At 32.6% G+C, this 16,093-nt stretch overlaps 1 long non-coding RNA gene and 1 pseudogene across 2 annotated transcripts in view; one reads left to right on the forward strand and one right to left on the reverse strand.

Moving 5' to 3' along the window:
* Positions 1-688: 688 nt before the first annotated feature.
* Positions 689-2,849, reverse strand: LOC145941613 (facilitated trehalose transporter Tret1-like; annotated as a pseudogene). The gene is made up of 3 exons (XR_014426189.1): positions 2,777-2,849; positions 2,311-2,683; positions 689-1,896 (listed from the first exon to the last, which is right to left on the reverse strand). The product of XR_014426189.1 is annotated as a facilitated trehalose transporter Tret1-like (transcript).
* A 3,600-nt stretch (positions 2,850-6,449) lies between these two features.
* Positions 6,450-16,093, forward strand: part of LOC145941563 (uncharacterized) — a 105,079-nt gene continuing 95,435 nt past the window's right edge. Inside the window, exons 1-2 of the long non-coding RNA XR_014426184.1 lie at positions 6,450-6,571; positions 6,679-6,720. This is a non-coding gene — a long non-coding RNA (uncharacterized LOC145941563). The remainder of the gene's footprint in view (positions 6,572-6,678; positions 6,721-16,093) is intronic.

Consider the following 16,093-nt stretch of genomic DNA (forward strand, 5'->3'; position numbering starts at 1 on the left):
ATAGCATAGAAAGTGCTCCAGAATGTTTGATTTTAATTTCAATGACTTATCTTCGATCAAACTTGAAGTTGATTTTTCTATCGGAAAAATTATATTTATATGTTATTTTGTAAATATATATTTTATTATTTTTTTTTTAATATTACTATGAAATACCCAAAGATGAAATAGTTTCTTATTTTACAACATTGTTTTGTTTACATTTGTAAATATTATAATCTTGTAAATTGTAAATGATATAAGGTACATTCAGTTTCACGCATGATGCGCAGGAAACAGCAGAAGATCTATAATATGCGTGACGTGAACTATAGATTTTCTGTCACTTCATGTGCATCATGCGTGAGAGAGAAACGGAATGTACTTATAATCGTACAAAAATCCGTGACCTTAATTAGAATTTTATTCGAAAGAAAAATATTAGATAAGAATTAGAGTTACAACTCTTACAATTACATTGCATTACAAGCCATTTCGTGTCACTCCGGCGCGTCTAATAAAATGTTATCAATACTTATCACTTATTATTTATTATAACGCAACCTTTAATATAATCTTCACTATAGTTAGATAATTCTTTCGTATAGTCAACAAAATAAAAAATTAAATTTTTTTAACATTTGTTATACATATATATATGTATAAAAATAAAATGCGTGTGTCAATAATAAGCAACGATTTGAACGATTGAAAATATTGTGTATTCGTCGACTATTTCTCATTAATTCGCAGCTCTTTTTCTTGCGACAAGATATTCCTGCTTCGTTAGCACCGAGTGAAAATATCGCGTGAGATTACAATTTGTCAGGTCGTTATTGGCCATAGCAGCGTTATTTTGGCACTGATATTGATATGTCATAAAAAACGTCTTGCAATGAACGCGAGAAAATGAGTTATCGTATTACCACTAGATTCATAAATCATCGCTATAAATTGCTCGCAATGGTGCAATTCAATAAACGTACTCCCGACTCAACTTTTCTTCATCAATTCTTCCTGAATCTGTTGCAAGGATTTGCCCTTGGTCTCGGGCATGCAGAAGAGTGTAAATGGTACGGCAATTATCATTATCAAAGAATATATGTACAACAGGTACTTCTCCGTAAGTAGATCAACTAGAGGCTGATAGGTCGACGTGGATATGAAAGCGCAGAGTCCAGCCATGCTACTGCTGAAACAGCCGGCCATGCACTTAACGTGTGACGGAAATATCTCGCCTAGTACTGCAATGGGTATTGACAGGATACCGATAAAAACAGCCATTTGGAAAAGAAACACCGAAAAGATAGGTAGCGCTTGCAAATCAGCGGAATCATAATCCGCATCGAGAAGCTGGAATTCCGTACCCAGGCAGATTAGAGAGATCGAGACAAACACGCTGGAAGTGATCATCAGGATTCGTCTGCCAAACTTGTCGATCAACAGCATGGAGAGCAGAGAACTAACAATCCCGACTGCGGTAACCATAATCACGACCGTCGCCGGTTCTATGATAGTTACGTTGGCGCTTCGCAGGATGGTTTCCATGTAGAACATCACATTATTCATACCACACATTTGACTGTACATAAAGAGCACAAGCACGAGCACTAACGCTTTGCAGATATGCGGAATTTTAAATTCTTTTAAAACGTCTATAAAGCTTAAGCTATTGTCCGCCTCGATAAATTTCTTTAGCCTCTGCAAATCTGATTCCACGGTGATACCAGAGTATCGACGCTCGGGCTTTCTCCTCTGCTTCAATCTTGACGAAATAATGCGGCGATTCCGGCAACCAGACGAAGATGATCATCAGTATGAAGCAAAGGCCGAGACATATGCTAGCAGAGATATCCATCGTTAAATTTGCACCCATGATGCATATTATTAGATTACCTATCGATAAGCCAGACATTGCTGCAAGAAAAAGTTTAAAAGTTTGTTAGTTTTTCACAATTGTCTGTTATTAATGCTAATATATATATTTTAATTCTTTAGATTTCTTTGCTTTTCCTTTTTATATGTAAATCTTGTTTGGCTTTATAAACCAGGAAGCAATATTATCAGTATTCGCTATTAAACATTGAAACGTATTATCTTGTATTGTGACATAATTGGAAAAGATTTTTTCATGCTAAAACTTTTACACAGATAGAATCGTCAGTTGTTCAATGAGATATCTCAATTTCTAGCATTTTTCGCACTTTTGCTAAGATATATATTATAATTATACATACATACATATATATATTATAATATGTAATTATATATGTAATTATATGTATATATAATTTTATATATATAATTACATAAAGCACGTTAAGCACGTACCGAGAACTATGAGGGCTCCGCGAATGCTAGGATCCGCGATCTCGCTTAAGTAAAGCGAAAAACAGCCGTATGTTTTTCCGAAACCAATGCCACCTAGAAACCTAGCTGCATTCCGCTCGATCAGCCACAATTATAAAGAGCCAGGAGAAAGCCATCGGTAAACTAGTCACGAGAATCGTTGTTTTAGTGCCAAGGTAATTGACGGCGACAGCACCGGAAATGGCGCCAATTAGTCTGCCTAGGTTCAACAATGAAATTATCCAGGAAGCTTCGGTCGTTGTTATGGGAATGTGGGATTTAAATGAAGTCAGATACGCGATATACGGCGAGCTCCAAGCCACCATTATTCCTACTTGCATCAGTAAAAGAGTGACTAAAAGTTGAAAAATTATTAGTCGCTGTTTATATTTTTTTTAGTTTTAAGTTTTAATACTAGGGCCTACTTTAATATATAAAGCACACATACCTCCGATACTAGCGATCCATTGAGGCCAAACCGTTTTCTTTATTACTTTTTTCTCTACCTCATGATCCATGATGATCTTTCCGCAGAATGTTTATGACTGACATGAGCCTTCGAACATCAGAATATCTGTTCTACTCGACAATCGCTATTTAGAAATCATTAATGCGTCACTTAGATAAGTGACGTATGTCTTTCTTAATGAGCTATTAATGTGTGATACGTGAAACATTTACGAAATTTGTGTAATTAATATCTTTTGTGTAATTATTATATAATTATTATTTTAATTAAACTAATTACTTATTTTAATTGTATATATATTTGTTATATTTAAATTGATAATATTTAATGAACTATTATTGCTTTTTAAAGAATTACGTGCTGTTTCAAATATGTAGAACAATTCTTGATAAAAATAATATTGCATTTACATACAGATTCTTGATAAAATCTATAAAATTGAAATTCAGCATTAGATTTTATTCTTATCGCTTTTTTTCTGCGATTTAGGTTGTTCAATTATGCGCTATACTTTATATTGTTATCATGAGAATCGTGCATTTTAATAATTCACATGAAGCGGATTAGTAATAGTGTGAAGAATTTTATTTGTTTATTACAGAAAATTTGTCTTTTAAGCAAATTAACATTTAATTAATAATTAAAAATGAAGAAATTCTAAAAATGTCTCAAATCTGTGTCAATATTGTGTCAATATTATTTCATTAAGAAATTACCATCGCGGAAGTTGTATATTTTGATAAGTTTGACAGACGCTACTGATAATAAATGTTATCTGTGTAATTTTTTATTACAGACAAATTTGATATTCATTGTGTGATTTACTAATATAACAATACATCTATTATATTTATTTTGTCTTACACAAATATTCTGCTGTTATGCACTACATATTTTAAATTTCAAAATTTTTAATATTTTTTATACAAAATAATGAAAATGGTCTTTATTATTTTAAAAGGGATAAAAATAGAGCTTAAAAGATTCATGTACGTTGTGATAAATGCACATATATATATTCCATGAATTAACGAGGTAATATAGAAGAGAGATAATAATGACTTTATTGATATCGAAATCAATTACGTACCAGTTGAATTAAAAATCATTACTACAGACGAAGGCGCGATCGACGTGACCGTCCCCTTTCTCACAATAATCTCCATATAAAATATGACGGTATTTAGTCCACCGAGCTGCATAAACATGAACAGTAGTATTATGATCGTAAAAGTACGGCGATTTTTCTTGCTCCAATCGTTCCCTTGTAGTCACTGCATGCGTTGACTTTACAAAATACTCTACAGCTTCCAACTCGCTTCTTATGTCAGATTTTCGACAATACCATTGAAGTGCTTTCTCCGCTCTGGAATTGCGATAGTAAGAAATTAAAAAAGTGATATTTTAATTTTTACATAGCTATTACAAAAATATTTATATCTAGAATATATCGAATATCCCAGTTAAACCATGACTATCTTTTAATAAATCCATTCTTTATATAGATACACCTATGTAAAGTAGGTAGCAGTATATATGTATTTTCTTTTTCGTACTCTATTTCTCGGGATATCTCTATTCTTTTTTTTTTTACTTTTTCAAAGCATGAGCTACGTCTGAGTATTTAACCAATATTGAGTAACTGCTGAACAGCTTACTTTTTTAAAAAATTCTCTGACTTCTTGATCGCTTCTTTTTCACTTTGGTTCATTATTTAAATTAACTGCTAATTTAAAGTAACTTTTAATGACCGATGAAAGATTAAAACAAGGCTATATTTTTTACATGAATAAATTTGTTCTATTGTTATATGTATAAAAAGAAAGATAATTGAAATGCGGATATTAATTGGAATACAAATATGTATACATATATTATATACCCGGAAATACCTAAATAATAGGAAATAATTATCTCTCGAAATAAATTATAATTGAGATAAAATAAAGCGGATTATATAAATCGCACGAATACATTTTTTTTAAATAACTTTTTTTTATGACATAGAAAATGCTCCAGATATTGGATTTTAATTTTAATGAGATATTTTCGTGCAAACTCAAAATCGATTTTTCTGTCAGGAAAATTAAGCTTAATATATACATATATATTTTTTCTGTTAATATTAAATAATCTGAAGTCAAAATAACATGAAATTTCTCGAAATAAATTAGAATTGAAATAAAACAAAGCGAAATGTATCAATCGCACGAATGCATTTTTTTAGAATACTAGAACAACACGTTTTATGTTAAAAAAAATGATATTTAAAAAAAAAATAATATAAAGTTTGTTTAAACTCGATTAATTTTTTTCACAGAAATTAGCTGGTTAAAGCGTTAATGTGCTAATTAAATTTTAAAATAATAATATGTTAAAAAATTAAAATAGTAATATGTTGTAAATAATATGTTATAATATCTTATTCTCGATTAATATTTTTTGACAGAAATCAGCTGATAACTGTCAAAAATATTAATCGAGTTTAAAGTATTATATATATATATATAACCTATTATTTAATACATATTATATTATTTTAATTTTTATAACATTATTTTAAAAATTAATTAGTAAATTAACGCTTTAATCAGCTGACGCTTTAATCATATATGTCATGTAGAGCTTCAATTAATTTTTTTTCAGTAGTAATATAAGACATTAATCAGACGTTGTGATTGCTCGGTAGATACACTGACAAATTATCCAAATTAATTATATAACAAATTAATTATTTTTTACAATAATCAAGCTTCAAATACACAAGACATCTCGAAAACATTTCTATGAATACGAGAGAGAAAATATTATTGCGGAGAAAGAGACATTCTCTCTCTCTCCCTCTCTCTCTCTCTCTCAATGTCTCTTAATCAGCTGATTTTTCTGTCAAAAAATATTAATAAAATTTGCTAATTAAATATTCTAGCTTACCTATTTATATTTATAATGTGTATGTTATAATTTGCTAATTAAATTTTAAAATAATAATATAGTAAAAGTTATAAAATAGTAATATGTTGTAAATAATATGTTACAATACCTTATTCTCGATTAATATTTTTTCTTTCTAAAGCTATATATCTTTTCAAACGAATCTCCTTCGAGTTTTAATTAATTATTAATATTAAGTCATGTACATAGTATCGCGCGCGCGTTATTAGAGTGAAGTTGCCGATGTTTGTAGCTTCGGCCATTACCGAAACGCCGCGAGTATCAGGCAGTTGGAGCTGCGTCCCGCTGTGATTAATTAGTAAGCATAATCGTTAGAAACAATTTCCAACCTTTGTATTGTAATATTTATCAATCGCATATCATAATTTCAACGTTAATATGTAGTCGTAATTGTCCGAAACGCATATTTCGCGAAAAATTCGATGCAAAATCTCTTGCCAAAACATAACCCAACTTAATCTGTTTTCGCGCGCGCGAATGTGTTGCGATCCGTGGATATATCTATCGTTAATTCTAGCTTACATATTTATATTGTGTATGTTATAATGCGAAATAATAAGATTATTCTAATATATGTATGTATTTTATTTGTTACAGGTAGCATTGCGATACACAGTGCGATTCACGCGTCGTGTCGGGAGTGCCGTGTAAAGTTTCGCGCGTCGGGAGTGCCGTGTAAAGTTTCGCGCGTCGGGAGTGCCGTGTAAAGTGTCGGGCAATCGTAATTATTCGTGTTTTCGCGAGTGTCGTGAGTGCTACCATAGACCAAGAGAGGAGGAGGAGGCCCGGGGAGGCATCGGGCGACATCGGGGCAACTGTGAGGTATGCAAAATAAAACATTTTTTCTAAACTGCATTGTTTATGAGATATTCGACACACACTATTCGACACAATTATGTATATACATAATTTGAATATTTTGTTTTCAGATCAATGTGCTGTGTACTACAACTCCGCTATTGCACGTATCGGTGAGTGAGAAATTGTTTATTTTATAATATTTCTGTAGCGGTAATGGGGGTATATATAATATGTTGAAAATATTAAAATAATAACATGTGTTTTAAATAATATGTTATAATATCTTATCTGCGATTAATATTTTTTGACAAAAATCAGCTCTGATAATTGTCAAAAATATTAATCGAATTAAAAATATTATAACATCCTTTTCTAAAAAAGGCACGTTAAGTCGATTCCTGCAAGTATATATACTGTATATTGTTGCATCTTTTCCGATGCTGATTAACTGTTTCGATTCGCATTATGCGTTATATTCGTAGCATCGAGAGACTGTCATCGCGAGGGTTAGTAGTTTAACAGTTTGTTCAAAATAAAATAAAATAAAATAATATGTTTTAAATAATATGTTATAATATACTTTAAACTCAATTAATATTTTTGATAGTTATCAGCTGATTTCTGTCAAAAATATTAATAAAGCGTTAATTTGCTTATTAAATTTTAAAATAATAATATGGTAAAAAATTAAAATAGTAATATGTTGTAAATATATTGTATGCGCGATTAATATTTTTTGACAGAAATCAGCTGATAACTGTCAAAAATATTAATCGAGTTTAAAGTTTTATAAAATATTATTTAAAACATTATATTATTGTATTTAATTTAATTTTGAACAAATTGTCAAACTGCTAACCGATGACAGTCTCTCGATGCTACGAATATAACGCACAACGCGAATCGAGGCAACCAATCAGCATCGCGGAGAAGAGGCAACAATACTTGTGAGATTTGACTTAACATGCCTTTTTTAGAAAGGGAAATAAAATAATAAAATAAATAAATTTATTTTTAAATATAAAAGCGACATTTTTGTTATTCGAACAACGGGGAATTGAATTCTCGGTGACGAGATTCACTGCGTTTATCGTTCTCTGCTTTTAACCATTCATATTTTATGTTTCAATTGCTGCGTACAAGGCTTATTTGTATTCACGCTAAGCGACGTCCACTTAATGCCCTCGTTTAACGTATTCGGCATTCAATTATTGAGTTTAAGCTTGTCCGGGCCAACATTTTTGTTTAATCTTCGGAAATGTTGAAAGTCGCCCTTTTTCGGAGTTACTTTACGATTATGACAGCGCGTATAAGACACGCGGCGCGCAGAGCCCGTAAGACTGTAACAACGCCGGGGATAAAAAACGATCGGGCATAAAGTAGGCAGAGAGAGACCGGGAGACAAGGAACGATTTCCAACTTCTTCCCGGGGCCTGCCTTGGCTCGCGTACGTGGAAACCCAGGCGATTAAAAAAATATGACGAGCATTCATTTCCACGATCATAAAATCATTAGCATAAGAATTCCTCTACCTGATATGCTCTCTCGGGACGGGACGAAACGGGCTCCGTTCGACGATGGTGCAGTGAGGAGGCGCCTCCGGACACTCGATTTTCGTCGTGTTTTTAGTCGCCGTTCCGGGGCTGATTTATAAACATATAATGTGACGAGGGTGTGGTCCCGCTACTACATAATGATAGGCCGTCGTTAATTACGTTTGGTTAAGTCATTTATGAGCGCCTCTCGAGGGGCCCTTCGAAGGGGGGAAGGGGGGATGCGCGAAAATTTCTGGGGCCCCGCGCCTGTCTATGTTGCAATAAATTAGCGAAAGGTTAGAATGTGTTCACTGTTTATCGAATTCTCCGGATAAAGGACGACCTTGCTTTTATTGTCCCCCTAATAAGTATATGATAATTCTTGCACGTCATTAGCCGCTCCCTAACTCGATCCCTTAATAATGCGGTATCAATCTTTTTTACAGTTTAGAGGTACCTTGTCCTTGGGACTTATATGTCGCGAAATTAGTTTGTCGAACCTTAGACCTCGAAGATCTAGGTGAGAATTTTTTTCTAGATATATCTTCAACAGTTAATTGATCAAATTATTATATCATTATCTAAGAAGGAATATGTGAGTTAAAAAATGACAATCTAGTCAAATTACACGAATGAGAAAAATTGCTCGAAATTTTATTTTAATCGATTCAATATCGCAAAAAAGCGAGGAACGTTTGATGACATTTCGCTGTATGAAAAAAGAAAAAGAAACTCGATTAATTACTAAACATTTCAACGCGACAGAGCGATTGTTCTCCCTCTCCCCTTGGCGTCCGTAGGAATTCCTTAGCGTCTCGTAGGTGCCTTTTTGTAACGAGAGAAATGATAAAATATCCTTGGCCCGCGCCTTTCTTTCGAGTCGTGTGGAGATCAAATACCGTGGCTAGACTCCCACAGTCTAAATGGTGAGGCGAGTTGAAATATCGCACCGGGCCTCCCTATATGTTAATCTCCGCATTAGCATAATACCGTGATTCTTCAAGGATCATTTGGAAATGCAAATAAATAATTTATAATAATAAGAGCGGACGTCCTGTTGTGGCAGCCACACATTGATACGTCAGTATGGTTTTTGTGCGTAGTTGTGTCGGACAGGTCGATCGAGACATCTAAAAGCTAGTCACTTGCTTTTCACTATCAATAAAGGTCACGGTTTTTTCTTTCTTCTTCGTTTCTCTACGCGTTGCAGTGATATATTAATAATATATATCGAAAAATTTAAAGCGTATCCTATAGCACATATATTTTTAACTGAATAATTTCATTCAACATTCTCCCCGCTTAAGAAATATATAAATTTTTATCGAATCACAAAATGATGTGATGAAAATTGAGGAAATAATGAAACCTAATTAAATAAATTAACAGTATACGATAATGTATTTTGCATCAGGAAAAATTAAGATTGAATATTTTGCCTCTTCTCTTCTCTCTAAAATTGAAATATATTTATAAAAATTATAAAATTGTAAAATATAATATTTTTTCGATATCATATAAAATTTTATTGACGTAAAGAAAAAAATATGGAGTACGAAAAATCAATTTGATATCGTTCCTCAAGGGAATTTCCTTACAATATATTTAAAATATATTAATATATTGCTAAAACACAAATTGTACCTAAGTATCGTGCGAATAAGTGACATAAAATGACATTGTAAGAAGCCTTGTGGAGTGATGTGTAGACGAGCAAAGACGAATAAACACGGAAAGTCGACAGACGAGCAATCGGTTCGATAGGCAGGGCCTCCTCGTCCGGATCGGCTTTACGATTCTGTATATGCCATGCCGTACACCGGCCCGTATCGTATCGCACCACTTTACGATCTCTAACCAGCCTCGAATTTACGCGGACGTTTATAACCGGGGCCATGTGAGAACGGGTCGTCCGTTTCTGTTTCCACTGGGACTCGCGCGCGAGTCGAAAAGCACGGCTCTTTACGGGATATAAATAAGGTACACACGCGCGCCCTGCCTTCTACACCCCCTCCTCCACCCTTCCCCTTTACCGTGCAGGTGTGTGACAGTGCTGTTGATATGTTACGTGTTAATATACCCAAAATGCGCCGAATTCAGCCAACTCTCCTGATTCTAGTTTCTTGAGAAAGGTACAGTGAGAGAATTTTCTTTTAGAATTTACCCTGAAAATCATGGTAATCGTGGGACAATATGGAAAGAATTTTATGAGAATTTCTCTGATTAATATTTATCACAAGAAAATATAAAACGTGTTTGATTAATATTTTACTAAACTGCATAATAAAATTAATCAAACATATTTTATATTTTATTGTAATATTATAGATATTATTTTTATTCTGATAAATATTAATTATATTACTGTAATATTGTGATAAAAAATATAATCAGAGAAATTCTCATAAAATTCTTTCCATACCATATTGTCCCACGATTACCATGATTTTCAGGGTAAATTCTAAGAGAAAATTCTCTCTGTGTATGATTTTCGATCAAGACTGAATAGCGTTTTTTTAAAAATATTTTATTAAAATTATTTTTATCATTATTCTGTTTATCATCATCGAACTGGCAGATCAGAGTCATTTATATTTGATTTATTCTACTTGTTTTTATCTTTTTATTATTTCTTGAATCGAAAAGATGATGAATTAAATTTGGAGCGTGAATCATAAGTTTTCTTTATTTACATAACGTGTTTCGTGAAGTTTTATGACAATTGGTTCAAAATTTATGTTGTGATTGCTAAAACTTAATACAGGCAAAATTTATGTTTTGTATTTTTAATTCTGGCCGAATTCAACCAACTCTCTTAATTTTAGTTCTTTGAGAAAGATATATGATTCTTGATCAAGACTGAACCTTTTCTTTTTAATTTTTTATTGAAATTATTGCGACTATTCATTCTGTTTATCATCATCGAACGGCCAGATCAGAATCGTTTATGTTTGATTTATTCCACTAGTTTTTATATTTTTATTTTTTTTGTATAGACCGAAAAGATGATAAAGTTTTGCAACATAAATTATAAGTTTCCTTTATGTTAAAGTTTGGTGACAATTGGTCCCAATTTTTGTCGTTGTGATTATTAAAACTTAACACAGGCAAAAGCACCCTTGAAAAATAAATTTCGTGCTTTACATAGGCATGATTTATGTTTTGCATTCTTAACTCTTACACCATATATATATATATATATGCTTAGCAAAGCATCTGCGTTTCTTGATGATGGATCTTTATATTCTTTATCCGTCTGTTATCTGGCGAGAATTATGCGATGAAAATCCGAGATACGAATCGAGGGCGAGAGAAACGATGGTAGGAGCTTGCAAGCGACACACTGAGATATAGAGAGAGAGAAAGAGGGAAGATGGAGAAGGTAAAACCGAAGGGACGAGGGAGTTACCTACCTACCTAGCGGTCGTAACAGTGGATGTAGTGTACGTGTGTAGATATACAATGTGTGTGTAAGGTGGAGATGGAGTAGAATCGAAGAGGAGCCGAGCAAGATGGTAGGTAACTGAGGGCGAGGGAGTGATACAGAGGGGGACGCGGTGACAAATGAGAGCGACTACAAATTGCGCTCTCCGGCTCTCGTTCTCATTCGATTCTCGTTTTGCCCTCTCTCCTCCTTCTCCTTCTTCTTCTTCTCCTTCTCTGCCCTTTCTCATTCACCAGATCGGAGCGGACGGTAAACGTTTGCTTGGTCCTCCTCTTCTTTCGCACCTTTCTCTATCTCTCTCTCTCTCGCGGAAACTTCTCTCCATTTATCCTCTTTCGCGATAATACTTCACGCTCGCGGATAACGAAAAGCATTCTCAGCGGGTTTTGCGCAACTTCAATTATCGGTGATGACGAGCGCGCGATATACGATGCGTATAGTAATATAAATTTCGCGTTTTATCGCCGAACGTCTCGTCAATATTTTTGTTCGATTCGTCAACTATCTTTTTAATTAGAATTTCTTTATGATATTAATTTTATTTCTATTTAAAAAATTTTATTTCAAAAATATTTTATTTCTTGAAGGGGATGAAAAGGGTACAGAATATCCTATACAGATACATAGAGAGAATTTTCTCTTAGAATTTACTCTGAAAATCATGGTAATCGTGGAACAATATGGTATGGAAAGAATTTTATGAGAATTTCTCTGATTAATATTTATCAATAAAAATAATAATATCCATCACAATAAAATATAAAATATAAGATTATTTTTGTGTCGCCAGTGAAGAATAAAATTAAGCAATTATTGTAAACGACCCAACTGGCTTAATTGATCTTTATTAATTCGATATCATAAGATCGACTGCATTGACTGTGACGCCACATACATTGGACAGACTAAAAGACATCTAAATACTCGAATAAAAGAACATATGATTATAAAATAAAATAACATAAAATTGCATATTAGTAACCAAAGCGTTATAAGCAAACATAGAAATGAATATTTACATGACTTTAAATGGACAACCTTTAATATTTTACACCGTGAAACACATACTAGGAAAAGAGAGATAGCTGAAATGTTTTATATAAAAAAATTTAACAACACGATTAACCTACATAAAGACACAGAGAATTTAAACCCTATTTATGATAGAATAATAAAGGATGTCTAACTTAGTTCGTTTTTTACCATCTATACGAAACGTTTAGTACAGAGAGAATTGTAACATGTTGAAAAAAGAAAAAATTTTAAGTAAGGTATGTTTGAATCATTTACTTTATAATAATTGTTGTTTTTAACTTGGTTTGCGCTTTTATAAAATGCTTTTATAAAATGATTCCTTCTATATAGTATTATCCTTTAATTTTAGACTTGATAAGGACCTGAACCAAAGGTCGAAACGTAGTCTGTATATTTATATATGATATCGAATTAATAAAGATCAATTAAGCCAGTTGGGTCGTTTACAATAATTGCTTAATAAAAATATAAAATGTTTAATTAATTTTACTATGCAGTTTGGTAAAATTAATCAAACTTGTTTTATATTACTATGCAGTTTAGTAAAATTAATCAAACACATTTTATATTTTATTGTGATAGATATTATTATTTTTATAGTGATAAACATTAATCAGAGAAATTCTCATAAAATTCTTTCCATACCATGTCCCACGATTACCATGATTTTCAGGATAAATTCTAAGAGAAAATTCTCTCCGTATACTATCGTATTCCTTGTCAAAGAATAAGCATCTTCTTTCTTTGGCAATATTTACAAGATATGTTATTTTTTAATATGTTAAACAGGTATCCTATATATAGGACAATTTTAATTCTTCGCAATATTTATCTCCCGAACGATTGACCTCCATTTTTGAAACACCCTGTATATTGCATTATTATCATATCATTCTATTCACACGTTCTCACTCATCGTTCAAACTTTTATTGCCGCATTAATCTGAACTCCTATCGACCTTTCGCGCTTCAATGTCTCCGAGATATATCGATCGTTTCTCTCACCCTCTTCTACCTTTCCTCTTTCTCTCGGTTAGAAGAAGAGCAAAAAGAGACATGAACCCGCGACGCCCCGTTACGGTCGGAATGCAGCAGTCGGCCGCGACCTATGTATTTACTCGGTAAGGACTTTGGTACGACGACGACGACGACGATGAGACTGGGATGTTATATCGTTGCAGGGGCCAAAGAGTAGAGAGAGGAGCGCTCGATGTGGTATTGCCGGTGAACATCTCGCGTCGTGCCTCGTTGCCGTTGTAATAACCCCCGTAGATCATACCGGCACACGTACACGCCTACGTAGGTATAGCTTATCCTGGATACACCGAGCCTCGTTATACGCCTCAACATTCGCTCGGATAAACGCTTCTCTCGAATCGACACGCGTCTAGGTACCGATAGGATTTTCGTAATAATGTTTGTAGAGGAATAGGTGACGTTATTATTATGGATGTATTTATTTTGTCCTTTTTTATGTTGTTTTCCACTTTCTTAATCAGTGAAATTAGGCTACATTTGGTCTAGCAAAGAGAAAAAAGTGGACGATAATGATAAGGTCTCGTATTATATTATGATCAACATAATGATGTCTTTCTTCGATCATTTTCTCAAATTATTCGCCTGCTATAGGAAAGATAAATTATTATAAATTATATAAATAATAAATAGAAATTTACTTAATAATTAATATCTATCTATAAATGATACATAAATATCCATTTGTTTTTTTCAAAAATTTCTATGAAACGCGTCAACATTTATGACGTTCAATGTACCCGACTTAACTGAGCATTGCTCATTATATGGATGAGCTAACTCCAGCAAATGCACGACATACATACTTCCACTACTTCATAAAGAAGTAGCCTTTAACCTCTTGACAGCGTCCGTCTCGCAAATATTTTCGCGCGAAATATCGAGGTTACTTGATTGCTATCAATTCTTTTCGCAAAAATATTTTTATCACGAGCACGTACGATAAAATAAATAAATCATACTCTCAGCAAAATATTAAGATATGCGAATATTAAGTGTCCTTCTACACGTTATTATCTCATTAAATATTATACATTTGACGGGAGGTTGATTAAGTAAGTAAAATCTAATATTACTATAATGAATAAATTATTACTATGACAGAAAACACCATTAAAACCAATTTTTTTTTTTTTTTCTAAAAATGATCTTAGAATCTATTTTTCATGTTTGACACCAGAGACGCCTGATTCTTCTCTATACGAATACCATTATTAATAATTAACAACAAGTCCATATATGTATAATCCCACTACTTCATAAAGAAGTAGCCTTTAACCTCTTGACAGCGTCCGTCTCGCAAATATTTTCGCGCGAAATATCGAGGTTACTTGATTGCTATCAATTCTTTTCGCAAAAATATTTTTATCACGAGCACGTACGATAAAATTAAATCATACTCTCAGCAAAATATTAAGATATGCGAATATTAAGTGTCCTTCTACACGTTATTATCTCATTAAATATTATACATTTGACGGGAGGTTGATTAAGTAAGTAAAATCTAATATTACTATAATGAATAAATTATTACTATGACAGAAAACACCATTAAAAACAATTTTTTTTTTTTTTTTCTAAAAAAGATCTTAGAGTCTATTTTTCATGTTTGACACCAGAGACACCTGATTCTTCTCTATACGAATACCATTATTAATAATTAACAAGAAGTCCATATATGTATACACGTACGATGTTTGAGAGATTATTAATAGAGACGACGCGTTAATAAATCATTATGCGTCGGTCGGACCGGATGACGCGATGAAAACTTGAGATTAATAACGAACTACTGTTAATTAATGATTATCAGATGTTGGTAATTATCCTTCTGGTCTTTGTACTAATTACTAGCGTCTAATTTACGTAAGAATCGTACAACTACAGATAATGCAGCTCTTTGTCTATTAAATGTCACAAGAATCAAATTAAACTCTATAAATTGTCGATATATAAACTCGATTTGAAATCTGTATACAATATATAAATTATCAAACTATTTATCTTTTAGATTTACAGTTTTTTAAAAATGTTTAGCAATACCTACATATACGATATATAATAATGGAAAGAAATTTTTATTCTATCGATCTACGGATTAGACTTTAACAAATTAAAGAATTAATCATCTTGTAAAATAAAATTTTTAATCTATCTGTTTATAAAATGATTTAAAACGCTTTGCACAAGATATTAATACAGTGATTTATCTTACGTAAAATTTATATTTTATGAAACCAGTCGGATACACAAGTATTCGAATTCCCCATAGAAATTCTTTTTTGACGAAAAATTGATCGTATACGTAATCGCTATCGGTATCGATCGATGGGATTCGTCATTAGAAATTCTAATTAATCGCCCGATTGAATCGTATTTATTCGATTGAATTATTCGTCGCTCGATGGTTTGGATTTAAATTTCGATTCGTCGTTAAACTTACCGTAAGCTCTCGCGGACTCGCGGAACGATCGTTAACGCGATGTTGAGCGT

This window comes from Prenolepis imparis, unplaced genomic scaffold, assembly GCF_030444845.1.
Source record: "Prenolepis imparis isolate NDT839.2.m4 unplaced genomic scaffold, iyPreImpa1.0 SCAF_10, whole genome shotgun sequence".
Classification (NCBI taxonomy): domain Eukaryota; kingdom Metazoa; phylum Arthropoda; class Insecta; order Hymenoptera; family Formicidae; genus Prenolepis; species Prenolepis imparis.